The following is a 15,301-nucleotide window of genomic DNA, read 5'->3' as shown; positions in this document are numbered from 1 at the left end:
CTGTAAAACACTACTTTTATTCCTCTTCACACACATTATTATGGAAGCTTGTTTCCACCACTGAAGGTAATTATGACTTTTTAATCACACAATTCTGACTTTATAACTTGCAACTGCCACTTTATATCTCACAATTCTGAGAAAAAAAAGTCAGAATTGTGAGATAGAAACTGACTTTAAATCTGACTTCATAACACACAATTGCGACTTTATATCATGCAATTCTGAGAAAAGTCATCAGTCGCAATTATCCTTTTTTTTTTTTTTTAATTATTCAGTGGTGGAAACATGCTTCTATGCATTATGATTACAGCACTATTCTAAAGACATATTTTCATGCATTTTCTTGCACAATACTACATTTCAACCATAAAACATCTTTACCATAGAGCATGGTTTGTAAACTAATAGATTTGACGCCTGCATCACATGACCAGATCCATATGTTTAGCTTTTCTGATGTAGTAAACTTGTTCAGTAGCTCACCTGGTACACTTGCGATGTGAAGCGCTCAACATGATAAAAGAGTTCAATGATTCTCTTGAAGCAGCTAAAATGACATGGTTGTTTCATCAAATGTGTTTTTACCTCATGTTTGCTTTTAAAACTATCGGTCAGGTTTAATGTAGGTGTGATGTTATTTTCACATACTCTTTTCACGAGTGTGTTTGCCCATATCTTGTGGCTATTAAGGTTAAACGTATTTGGCTTGCTGTCCACAGTGGAGGGGCTCCACTAGAGGGCATTCCAACCCGGACTATTGCTTCACCACTTTTGGACTTCATTTCCCATAAACCACTTCCCGGACTCATTATCCCATCATTAGCATTCAGCTGTTTTGTGTTTGATCACTTTTGTCTGTCTATTTATACCCTGTTTGTTTCTGCTTTTGTTATTGAGGTTTTATTTACGGTCACCGGCAGGATGCCAAAAACAGCTGGCTGCTTATATGTTCCGGCAGTTAATTGAAAGATTAGATGGGTTCACTCCTCCCGAAATTACATTAAGGAACTTCACTTAGCACCGTTCAATGCACATTTCACTTTGAAAGTGTCACAAAACATGTAAGAAACAACAGAAAATAATGTTACAACAATGTTGCCACATGCCTGTTTTTTCCATTGAATCTGGGTTGAACATGTATTAGGTTGATGTTGCTTTGGAAAAAGTGAGGAAAATGTTTGATTCCAAATTTTCAAGTAAAGCATTGCATTCATTTTAAGCTCAAAGTTAATCTCTATTAAGAAATTCAAGTATGCAAGTATATTTGCTCAAATGCATTAGTTAGGGCAACTACTGACTAGACAAATGCATTTGAAATGACTGAAAAAGCATATAGCAGATCATTTTTGACCTGATATTTCTCACACCAATGGCTTCTCTTGCTAAGTGGAAACATTATCTAGCATGCATTAATGCATGCTGTCTTGTATTATATTGAAGGTTAATCAGGGATACTACAGGGAAAATAAAGACTCTTCAGTACTATATACCAGATAATATCTCCATCCCCATAGCTAAAAAAAAAGGGAAGTGACAGAGAATAGTGCATGGTGGCACACAGAGAATGAAGATTTGCATTAAATGGGATCCTCTCCACCAGCTCTCATTCTGATGATTAGAATAAAAGATAAAGAGCAGTTCAGACAACATCTTTCAAAGAAAAGAAATGTAAATTGTGTGCGAGATAGAGTTTATGTATGTGCTTGGAAGAGGAATCCATTCTTAATATTTTGCATTGGATGAATTCCATAGTGATAAATGCAGAAGGTCGTTCTGCTGTATGTAGAAATGGCAGCAATATGCATTCATTTGAAGCAATTCTAAAGATGTTTTTCATTGTGAATGCACTTTCAATTGTCATATTTAAATGGCACTCATCAATGTACAGTGCTTAGCAACTGCTACTCACATTTCCTTCTGTAATCGGTCTGCTGGACCACTGTTGGCAAGGAGTTTAAGATGTTTTATGATTGCAGATGGAAGTTTTTGTTGTTTGAGCAAAAGCTGGTCTGTTAAGGAGGACATCGGCCTCTGGGGGCCAGTAAGAGATTGAAGCAAATGACGGGGAACACTATGAGACCTGCAACAGGACACCACAAAAGAAATAAATGATGTGTGTGAAGCTTTTCTTGGTTTTGAATGTTTAAAAAAGAGAGAGAGAGAGATGAGTTATAAAGCCATGATTGATTTCTCTATTAGGAACAAAAGCAGTCAGTGTTATGAAGGTAAATGAATCCTGCCAGAACAAGAACATTTGCAACATCAAAAAGAGAGTGTTGGTTAATAAAGTTATTTTCTTTGTAGTGCTTTGGCTGACATACATCTAATCTTATTAACTCCGTCACATCAAACAGGTCACACTCTGCACAATGACACTGCAATTTCCTTTGGGATCCAAAGAAATGATCCATTTCTGAATGTGACTCATCATTGGCTGGATTGTGGCTGAACTGGAAATGAGGTCTGCTCATCAAACAGAAAGGCCCTTTTAAGATGAAAACCGCAATGATATCTTGATGCATAAATGATTTGCATATAAGCGTTTCTATTATTATATTATCGGTATGCCATTTCCAATCAAATAAAAGAGGCTTCTCGCACAAAAGCATAATTTCAGGCCATGATTCAAGACCCTCAAGTCTGTAATTAAAAGATAAGCTATTTATGCAAATGTTTGTCGTTTATTTCTGTAATTTGCAGCAGTTCGAGCAGAGCTTATGTGTGCAATTTTTTGGAAAGGTGATTTGAGGTAACTTTAGTTCAGTTTGGTTAAAGGAATAGTCTGTTCTCATGTCTTTCTAAACCTTTCTAAACCTGAAATGCAAAAGATGAAATTGTGCGGCATAGTACAGAAACATTGTGTGAAGAACAGACTGATATTTAAGCAACTATTTTCTTAATGGGGGGAATGGATTGGCATATGGAATATATATTTGAATATATGGAATGAAAGTCTGAATATATGGAATGAAAGTCCGAATATATGGAATGAAAGTCCGAATATATGGAATGAAAGTCTGAATATATGGAATGAAAGTCTGAATATATGGAATGCAAGTCTGAATATATGGAAGGAAAGTCTGAATATATGGAATGAAACCTAAATATATGGAATGAAAGTCTGAATATATGGAATGAAAGTCTGAATATATGGAATGCAAGTCTGAATATATGGAATGCAAGTCTGAATATATGGAATGCAAGTCTGAATATATGGAATGAAACCTAAATATATGGAATGAAAGTCTGAATATATGGAATGAAAGTCTGAATATATGGAATGAAAGTCTGAATATATGGAATGCAAGTCTGAATATATGGAAGGAAAGTCTGAATATATGGAATGAAAGTCTGAATATATGGAATGCAAGTCTGAATATATGGAAGGAAAGTCTGAATATATGGAATGAAAGTCTGAATATATGGAATGCAAGTCTGAATATATGGAATGCAAGTCTGAATATATGGAAGGAAAGTCTGAATATATGGAATGAAAGTCTGAATATATGGAATGCAAGTCCGAATATATGGAATGAAAGTCTGAATATATGGAATGAAAGTCTGAATATATGGAATGCAAGTCTGAATATATGGAAGGAAAGTCTGAATATATGGAATGAAACCTAAATATATGGAATGAAAGTCTGAATATATGGAATGAAAGTCTGAATATATGGAATGAAAGTCTGAATATATGGAATGCAAGTCTGAATATATGGAAGGAAAGTCTGAATATATGGAATGAAACCTAAATATATGGAATGAAAGTCTGAATATATGGAATGAAAGTCTGAATATATGGAATGAAAGTCTGAATATATGGAATGCAAGTCTGAATATATGGAATGCAAGTCTGAATATATGGAATGCAAGTCTGAATATATGGAATGCAAGTCTGAATATATGGAATGAAAGTCTGAATATATGGAATGAAAGTCTGAATATATGGAAGGAAAGTCTGAATATATGGAATGAAACCTAAATATATGGAATGAAAGTCTGAATATATGGAATGAAAGTCTGAATATATGGAATGCAAGTCTGAATATATGGAATGAAAGTCTGAATATATGGAATGAAACCTAAATATATGTAATGAAAGTCTGAATATATGGAATGAAAGTCTGAATATATGGAATGAAAGTCTGAATATATGGAATGAAAGTCTGAATATATGGAATGCAAGTCTGAATATATGGAATGCAAGTCTGAATATATGGAATGCAAGTCTGAATATATGGAATGAAAGTCTGAATATATGGAATGAAAGTCTGAATATATGGAATGAAACCTAAATATATGGAATGAAAGTCTGAATATATGGAATGAAAGTCTGAATATATGGAATGAAAGTCTGAATATATGGAATGAAAGTCTGAATATATGGAATGCAAGTCTGAATATATGGAATGCAAGTCTGAATATATGGAATGCAAGTCTGAATATATGGAATGAAAGTCTGAATATATGGAAGGAAAGTCTGAATATATGGAATGAAACCTAAATATATGGAATGAAAGTCTAAATATATGGAATGAAAGTCTGAATATATGGAATGAAAGTCTGAATATATGGAATGCAAGTCTGAATATATGGAAGGAAAGTCTGAATATATGGAATGAAACCTAAATATATGGAATGAAAGTCTGAATATATGGAATGAATGTCTGAATATATGGAATGAAAGTCTGAATATATGGAATGAAAGTCTGAATATATGGAATGAAAGTCTGAATATATGGAATGCAAGTCTGAATATATGGAATGCAAGTCTGAATATATGGAATGAAAGTCTGAATATATGGAATGCAAGTCTGAATATATGGAATTAAAGTCTGAATATATGGAATGAAAGTCTGAATATATGGAATGAAACCTAAATATATGGAATGAAAGTCTGAATATATGGAATGAAAGTCTGAATATATGGAATGAAAGTCTGAATATATGGAATGCAAGTCTGAATATATGGAATGAAAGTCTGAATATATGGAATGCAAGTCTGAATATATGGAATGCAAGTCTGAATATATGGAATGCAAGTCTGAATATATGGAATGAAAGTCTGAATATATGGAAGGAAAGTCTGAATATATGGAATGAAACCTAAATATATGGAATGAAAGTCTAAATATATGGAATGAAAGTCTGAATATATGGAATGAAAGTCTGAATATATGGAATGCAAGTCTGAATATATGGAAGGAAAGTCTGAATATATGGAATGAAACCTAAATATATGGAATGAAAGTCTGAATATATGGAATGAATGTCTGAATATATGGAATGAAAGTCTGAATATATGGAATGAAAGTCTGAATATATGGAATGAAAGTCTGAATATATGGAATGCAAGTCTGAATATATGGAATGCAAGTCTGAATATATGGAATGAAAGTCTGAATATATGGAATGCAAGTCTGAATATATGGAATTAAAGTCTGAATATATGGAATGAAAGTCTGAATATATGGAATGAAACCTAAATATATGGAATGAAAGTCTGAATATATGGAATGAAAGTCTGAATATATGGAATGAAAGTCTGAATATATGGAATGCAAGTCTGAATATATGGAATGAAAGTCTGAATATATGGAATGCAAGTCTGAATATATGGAATGCAAGTCTGAATATATGGAATGCAAGTCTGAATATATGGAATGAAAGTCTGAATATATGGAAGGAAAGTCTGAATATATGGAATGAAACCTAAATATATGGAATGAAAGTCTGAATATATGGAATGAAAGTCTGAATATATGGAATGAAAGTCTGAATATATGGAATGCAAGTCTGAATATATGGAAGGAAAGTCTGAATATATGGAATGAAACCTAAATATATGGAATGAAAGTCTGAATATATGGAATGAATGTCTGAATATATGGAATGAAAGTTTGAATATATGGAATGAAAGTCTGAATATATGGAATGAAAGTCTGAATATATGGAATGCAAGTCTGAATATATGGAATGCAAGTCTGAATATATGGAATGCAAGTCTGAATATATGGAATGCAAGTCTGAATATATGGAATGCAAGTCTGAATATATGGAATGCAAGTCTGAATATATGGAATGAAAGTCTGAATATATGGAATGAAACCTAAATATATGGAATGAAAGTCTGAATATATGGAATGAAAGTCTGAATATATGGAATGAAACCTAAATATATGGAATGAAAGTCTGAATATATGGAATGAAAGTCTGAATATATGGAATAAAAGTCTGAATATATGGAATTAAAGTCTGAATATATGGAATGAAAGTCTGAATATATGGAATGAAAGTCTGAATATATGGAATGAAACCTAAATATATGGAATAAAAGTCTGAATATATGGAATTAAAGTCTGAATATATGGAATGAAAGTCTGGATATATGGAATGAAACTTAAATATATGGAATGAAAATCTGAATGGTCCGTGTACTTTTGCATCCATTCGTTTTTCCTTTTTTAAACCAGAAATGAAATATGGAAAATGTGTTTTTTTTGTTTTTTATTTTAACACTGATGAATAGAATTAGCAGATACAAGCTAATTTTCTTTATGCAAGATTATTGTTTTGTGAAAAATAATATAGATGATATACAACTTGTTTTTTAATATGTAAAAAAGCTAAATTTAATTTCCAGTGTTTTGCGTCATACACACAGACGCTAAAGCGCCCTCTAGTGCCTGTTCCTCTGGCATCAATAGAATGACTCACTTCAAGAGCCTGCCTAAATGACATTGATTAATTTTCATTCGTTAAATTACTATTACTATTATTTTTATATTTATATTTTAACCTAAGCATTACATTTCTAAACCTTATAGCCTCTTGTTTAGCGCTCTAACATGATCGAGTTCCCGCTTGTGGTCTCAATCCCGTCATTTTGCTTTTTACTCTGTTTTATATGAATAAAGGCCAAAACTACATCTAAATTACCGTGACTTTTTCGTCTGGCTCTGTTAGGTGTTCTATATTGTTTTATATTGAGAAATGTTTGAGATTAGGAGTCACTTTATAGCATGCTGTTCAAATTGAAAATATACCAGCATTTATGATACAAAATTATACCCCAATATGTGATTTTCATGAAGACAAAATTCCCATGCCCTTTTCCTCAGTGGAGGTTTGACATGAAATATTGATAGCAATGCGTTACGGTCTCTGGACATTAGCGCTTTACATGGCTTAATGCTACTAAAACAACATTCAGGGAGAAACTATTTTCTGGCACATGTCCTTGTCATCAACAGCATCTAAGGCTAAGACAACGGCAACATAAACAAAGTGGAAGGACAATATTTTTATGTTAAGTGTTTATGACGGTTTTCTATAAGTGTTTTTTTGTTTTTCTTGATGTGGTTAAAAAACGAAAAAGGAATGGACGCAAAAGTACACGGACCCTTAATATATAAAATGAAAGTCTCAATCTATGGAATTAAAGTTGTTCTGCTGAACACAAAGGAAGATATTTGGAAGAATGTCTGTACCCAAACAGATCTCAAATCCCAATCAGTACCATAGTATTTATTTTTCCTACTATGGTAGCAAATGTGGGTGAGATCTGTTTAGTCACTGACATTCTTTCAAATATATTTCTTTGTGTTCAGCAGAACAAAGAAATTCATACAGGTCTAAAACTACTTGAGAGTGAGTAAATAATGACAGAATTTTCATGAACTATCCATTTAATGATGTTACACATGTGGTGGAGTAATAACTTCTTTTAATTAATCTGTTTGAGATTGAATTAAGGTCAGTTTTTTTCTTTTCTATTAATTATGGACATGGCATCTGAGGACTAATTCATATTCCTGCTTATAAAGAAAGTACAAAATGCAGCACTTGTGAGGACATATGCGTTACATCACGGCATGTGTCGCCACATTTTCAAAAAGGGAAATCCGCCAAACGGCCTCCTGCTGCTGAATCCAGCCATGTTCACTACACAACAGCACTGTCAGTCTTCCATGAATATTTTAACACGCATTCCTCAGTAAAGCTTCTGTCAGACATTATGATAAAGTCATATTTCATTTAAGGCTCCTTGGCTTTTAATAATCCTGGCCCCGCCACCCAAAACAGCTTGAGTTTTTCCACATAACTCAAACTGCACATCGATAATTCATGTGATATCTGCAGTCACGCAGTTAATGGCAACCTTAGCTGCATACTTTATATAGTATATTTCTGTATTCTCATACACTGATTGTGTAGGAAGGCACAGCCTATGCTTCAGGACAGCGCATTAGCATGATTTGTCCGACATGATTGATGGGGATGTTGGAGACGGTGGGTCCGGAAAGTTCATATTACCTCGAGCACAGTTGTACCCTTTGATGGTGCTCATCAAAGTTGAATAATTGAACCGTCAGGGCAGGTTTATGACCAAATTCTTTGCATTTCGGCTTTGTCGTCAAATACAGTAAAGCTCTGACAGCACTTTGATTGATTCCCGGCATTTGACAAGAACGTACTTTTTCAATAATAATAATAATAATGTATTGTTGGTGGGTTTTTTTTTTTTAGCTTGGCTCAAAGCGATCAAGTTTACGGAGTTATTAAAGTAGGCAGGTGCAGGTTGTGATATTTTAGTCATTTTCAATATCAAGTAAAGCATTGTAAAGCATTTAGATTTATTTTGGTTTATTATGAGCTTGTTCTTGTTCATTGGTTTTTGTAGCAAGATCTGCCAACATGAACGAGTTGAGGCTCATGCCTCTTTCCCTGTCATTTTCTTGAAGTGCACATGCAGAAGTGCGTATAAATACGTCATTAACATCTAGTTCTGTCATGACAACTCTCAGAGGGTTTGGCATGGTAATGCGTATGACGATGTTGATATGTTTGGTGGAATAAATCTGCAATGCTGCTGCTGCAGATCGAGTACGGGACTTGCTACTGCCAATACATACACAACATATCAACGATATAGAGCTTTATCGTGATATCACATGTGGCCAAATCACTGTCGTGCCGATACAGAGCGATATCGCACAGCTACGAGTGTGATATTGCGTTTATACAACAGTTTGACGGCACACGTGTGTAAATAAATAAGAAACAACAACGGATTGTCTTAAAAACCCTCTTTTGTGAGGAGCTATTTCCTTCTGCCACAGATTCAAATCTCAAGTTGACATTTTAATAGTTGAGCCCAAGATCCGTTACTAATTCTAAAACGCGACTTTAGAGCTAGTTACGAACATTGAGTCGCTTCATTGAAACTCACTGTAATATGTAGAGTATTATGAGAGAGAGATCACCTGAGTGAGTGCTTTACCTGCATCTAGCTGATATTCTTCAGGTCAATCTTATATTCATAATCACAAAATCAGTTTGAATGTCCGCCTTTGTCTTTTTAACTTTTAAGAGGATTTCCCATGATGGCGCTAGTCAATGCATTTGTCTCGTAAGATCTTGTTTAATGTAAAGACAACATCCTTGTTTCCTTTTTTCAGTCCATTTCAATATAAAAGTCTTTGCGACTGACTGACTCAGTCTTTGCCGCCATTAATGGCCATCTAATGTCGAAATCACTAACGGACTCTCTCAATACCAAAAAATATGGCATGTTATTTAAATAAATATTATTTATTGAACAATAATATTTAAGTTAACAACGATAGCCATTAAAATAGTATAAGAAGTAAAATAGGAAATAAAGACAAGCAAACAGTTCAGTCAAATGTACAAAAGCAGCGCTCTAGTTAGTGCATGATTTAATTTTTATGTAAATATAAACTTGTGAAACTTAATATAACCATTAAGCCAAGTAATAGATTAATAAGACCAAAGATTGCCCGTTTGATATACCTAAAATGAATTATACCTCATGTTTAAAAACTAACTACATAAGAGCCAGCAGCAAATTCTAAAAAAAAAAAAAAAAAACTATTAAAACTACACTCTAAAAAATGCTGGGTTAAAAACAACCCAAGTTGGGTTGAAAATGGACAAACCCAGCAATTGGGTTGTTTTAACCCAGTGATTGGGTTAAATGTTTGTCCAACCTGCTGGGTAGTTTTATTTAACTCAACTATTGTTTAAAAATTGTATTGCTTAATTAAAATGAACCCAAAGTATGTTGGAAATTAACATTTATTAATATTCAATGAATAATTATTAAACAATAAACATTTATTAAATTGCTTATTAATAAATTTATATTAAAAAACTATTAAACTATTAAATTTATATTAATAAACTATTAAAGCTTATTAATAAACATTCACCTTTTGTCTATTATTGTTGCCTCTAATTGCATCTGGTTTTTAATTTCCCAACTATTTTGGGATCATTTTAAGCTAGCCATATAGCAATTTTTAATCAATAGTTGGTTTAAATAAAACAACCCAGCAGGTTGGGCAAACATTTAACCCAACCGCTGGGTTAAAACAACCCAATCACTGGGTTTGTCCATTTTCAACCCAACTTGGGTTGTTTTTAACCCAGCATTTTTTAGAGTGTATGTTCCGTTACAAAATAACAGTAGTATCTATAAAAATATGGTGGTTTTGCTCATCCACCATGACACTCACTGTGAGAATGCTGACAGCGGAGTGATTCAAACGCTGACACGGTTCCCGTGGCAATACTGGTTCGAAAGACCTCTCAGCCAAATTTTTGATATAATACTAGAAATATTTTGGATGGCCTTCAGATATTGTCTTGGGTAACTGGGAGGCCTTGGATTCAATAAGGTTGTGAACTGCAGCTGTAGCAAAAATAAAAAATAAATAAATAAAAAGTTGCATGAATTGAGATGTCATTGGCCGTAGCGTGGGTAAGGGACATTGACAAGTTATGTGGCAAAAATACTTTGAATAAATGAATGAGTAATAATAGTGATAATATGAAATAATATTCAAACTTTAAATGCAAGTTCTTTAAAAACAAACAATGCAATAATGCGCACTATGCCTTTGTGATCCAGTGTTGTTGCACATTGCCGGTTATGGAAACGAGGGTGTTTTTTTCTGCCTGAGTTTGACGCATATCCTCTTGTGCATGTTACAGATCTTTCCTCATGTGTATTCTCCTGTCTGAGTAAATAATAGACTCTCCATCTCTATGATGGCCTGGTAATGGGTTGCACAGCTTCTGTTGTACTGTATCATTCCAGCTATGAATAGAGATTAGAGTGGGCTGATATCACGCGCTGCGATGCCCTGCCACACTGAGGTAAGACTACAGCTGTCAAGAGGAGGTTTGGAAAATGAAACGCTGGCGTGGCTGTTTCTGCCTTGAAGCCCCTTTTGCACTAAAACTGAACCTTTGACAACTGCAGAAAACCGTCAGTCAGCATGTGTGATATCTGAGTGGAAAACATCTCAGAGAAAACTCAAGCTACTGTGTCGGATTCCCCAGAGTACCGAACGGCTGATTATTAAAGCAAATGAAATGCACCCTGACGTCCAAGACAATATTCAGGGCTTTGCAAAGTAGCTTGTCGTCGTGCACTAAAACGCCACTCTTTTGCCGTTCTAATTAGCAACGTCGCCGACTTGCCTATTTAATGTGCTGGCTCAACTCTCTCAGGGATTACAAGAGGTCTTATATTTAAGACCTGCAAGTATTACATCTGTCCAAATGTGAACTGAATATTCTCCACCTCACACAAGTCGACCCACCGAGAATGAATTCAATCAGATTAACTCCTTATTAACTGGAAGCCATTGTGAATAATGCTTCTAAAGCCTTTTTTGAGTTTGAAGACGGTATGTGGCGAGTTGGCTTAAGAAGGCTGGATAACAGCACAGTTAAAGTACGTGCGATGCCTCGTGAAGCACAGCAGCCTCAATTAACCTTATCAGAGATTCACCTCTATATGCAGGATACCTCTGGGTCAGGATTCATAAATAAGCATCATGCTTTAAGTTTTAAATTAGCCAACCACTGATATTCATGGGAATAGTTTGTGTTTATGCATGATATGTAAAACATAATTAAGACTCAGATTTTATGTCACATTGTATTGCACACAACCTTATAACAGAGAGAGCTGAGGCAAAAATCAAAAACAGGTTATGTCAGGTTATGTTCGGAATGGAATTCTTTATAGTATGTTTTGAGAGTATTAAGTGGCTATGTTTACATGCAACAAAGATGTGCATGTTAACATCTCAGTGTAACCCTTGTTCCCTGAAAGAGATGTTTCGTCAAAATGAACTGACATTACGGAGTCTCACTTGGGAGCCAAATCACCTTTGGGTAGTAAGAAAACAGGCCAATGAAGATTGGCAAGTGAGATTTCCATGGCAGGCCACGGGTGTATAATGAGTGCAACTCACTCATTCAGCTTTTTGCTTCGGAGCCGAGCAGTTGTTCACAGCGCTCTGCCAATCTGGCTTCGCTGGAAGTGTTCCTCGCCGGATATACAGCGCGTTCAGTGTAGAGATCACACTTCTGGGTCCTTTTGCTCCAGAAGTTAATGCTGGTTCTGATAGAAAGGTGTCAGAATACACACAGTTGCTGCACATAGCTGCAGACCAGCCCATGCTGACCCCTGTCCACCGCCGAAAGAGCCAACAGTGAGTATCAGAACTGGACCACGGAGCAATGGAAGAAGGTGGCCTGGTCTGATCGTGGATGGCCGGGTGCGTGTGCGTCTCTTACCTGGGGAACACATGGCACCAGGATGCACTATGGGGAGAAGGCGAGCCGGCGGAGGCAGTGTGATGCTTTGGGCAATGTTCTGCTGGGAAACCTTGGGTCCTGCCATCCATGTGGACGTGACTTTGACACGTACCATCTACCTAAGCACCTACCTACAGCCTTTCATGGAAACAGTATTCCCTGGAGGCTGTGGCCTCTTTCAGCAGGATAATACTCCTGACACAAAGCAGAAATGGTTCAGGAATGGTTTGAGGAGCACAACACCTCACAACTTACAGGACTTGAAGGATCTGCTGCTAATCAGTTGTGTTTCTGGAAATCTGCCATGAGAAAGAAAGGCAGATTTCAAATTGCATCTGTCCGGCGTGTCTGAGATAAATGGGAAAACTACTGGACGTTTTTCTCCATGTATTATAAAGATCTCTAGGTGTTCTGGAGCTCATGTTTTACTCTTGTTTTGGCCTGTACACACAACACTCATGCTGAGTAATCTTGTCCAGCGCTATACAGGCCTCCTCAGTCAGGCATCATTCTCCTCAAGAGACTTTTCTCTGTGACTGACTATGAATAGTGGACTACTCGACTGGAGTTCAGGTTCTTGGTAAGGAATAACCAGGGTTTGATCCAGGCTGACAGACTGTCCCTGGGGAACAGGCCACAGATCCATCAGCTGTCCGCTGTAGGTCTCTGTGCTCCTGGAAAACTGTGGCAGGTATAGAGGCATCTGTCAAGAGCTGAATGAAATGAGGTGTGTTGAGCAGCGAGACGGTCCCGGTGGACCCGTGTAAAGTTCACTCTGTCAATAGGACGCAGGATTGGTGTATGTTCGCTGTACTTGTTAAAGGACAATGCTTTATGTATGTATCAGCTGGTTAGAGGACATCATGAGTGCTTGGCTTCAGTGAGGACTGCGGCTCCATTTGAATTATGGCGTGTTTGAAATCACTGGTTCTTATCACTGACATCAAACCTGACGCAACACATTTTGATATTTGATTTGAATGACATTTATACATTACACACACACAGTGTTTTAAGCTTATCTTATTCTGTCATTTTTGTAGCTCAACAACCCATGGTTATTATAGTTAAAACTAAACCCTTAAAAAAACATGTTTGTCGCTGAAATAACTGAACTTTAAATGAAATAAAGTTAAATATACTAACATATTACACAGATCACACGCTTTGTTCTGCATCACTTCAGCATGTCTTGGAATGAGTCTGGAAATAGAAACACGTCCGATAAAAAGTCAGACTTGTTTCTATTGTTACAGAACGCTAACTAGAAGAAAGATTCAAACATTCAGAATGACATTTCTGAAAACACATATGGACAGCACTTCATTTCTGAATCAGCAATATTCCTGCACTGTAAAACCCAATAAGTTCAGAATACTCAAATCATTTGAGGAAACTTATTAACTCAAAGCATTTAAGTAAACTAACTCTTTTTTTTTTTTAAAGTTGGTAGAACTTAAAATTTTTGTGACAAGTGGGGCGGGGCTGAGAGCCATGGAAGCGGATCAAGGCCAGTGTGGTGCACAGGTGTCTCTCACTAACAATCCCGTCACCAGCATCCCTTTCCCAACTCATCATAATGTTCATTACATACAGTTAATTTACATAAACATCACATTCCGATCTTGGTTAAATGCTACATAGCAAATAACACATGCTATTATAACTATCAGAGAGACTGTCATTACATACTTGCATATATGTAATCAAACAACATATATCCTCACCATAACCTAACCACAGGCTCTACTCTTCACCACAGAGGTAACCCTACAAAACTAACATAACATAACAGAACCCCCTGAATCACAACATTAAACATTAACTTATATCTCCATATGTTAATCTTGTGCAAAAACACACAAAATAATACTTAATTTCAACAATTATTTATATGGTCTGACGCAAAGCATGCTGGAAATTAGAAATCTGCTGCAGCTCAACTCAAGTTCAGCTTACTACAATGAAATTTTGAGTTCATGCAACTTTTTCCTAATTAAGTACAATGAACTTTCATTATTATTTGAGTGAAACAAACTCATTTAATTTCATTAATTTCACTGTTCGGTTTTACAGTGTGCACTTGTTTAGTGTTTGTCTGAGAAGCACATCTTGCCCTGTGTTCTTTTTTGAATATTTTATAATCATTCATCATTTATGTAGTTGTCATTTTATTTATCATTTAATGATTCATTTATCATGTTATTATTTTTGGTAACACTTTACATTAAGGTTCCCTTTGTAAAGGGTTTATAAAGCTGTTTAATGAGTAATAAGTCATTTACAAATGCATTATAAATCATTAATAATGCAGTTATAACTGCATGAATAAAAAGGGCGACTTTAATGCAATACCTGACAAATAGTGAGCCATTTTTATCTCACATGCTATAAATGCTTAAAAAATGTATTTATTAACACTTATTTAACTCAAAACCAGATTCCTGGTTTATTTCATGATGCAGCAAAAATTGACTATCATAATTAGACTGAAGGGTGTTGTATTTGTGCTTTTCTTATTAATATCTCATGACTGCCACTTTTCTTACTATGTTGCTAACCAGAAGTTTCTGTCTTGTCCATGATACTCTCCAAAAAGGTCATGATGCCTATCCGCAACAGTGTATAAAAACTGATTACTTGTTTTTTTAAAGATGAA

Source organism: Chanodichthys erythropterus, chromosome 23, assembly GCF_024489055.1.
Source record: "Chanodichthys erythropterus isolate Z2021 chromosome 23, ASM2448905v1, whole genome shotgun sequence".
NCBI lineage: Eukaryota > Metazoa > Chordata > Actinopteri > Cypriniformes > Xenocyprididae > Chanodichthys > Chanodichthys erythropterus.
This window is presented reverse-complemented; position numbering follows the sequence as displayed.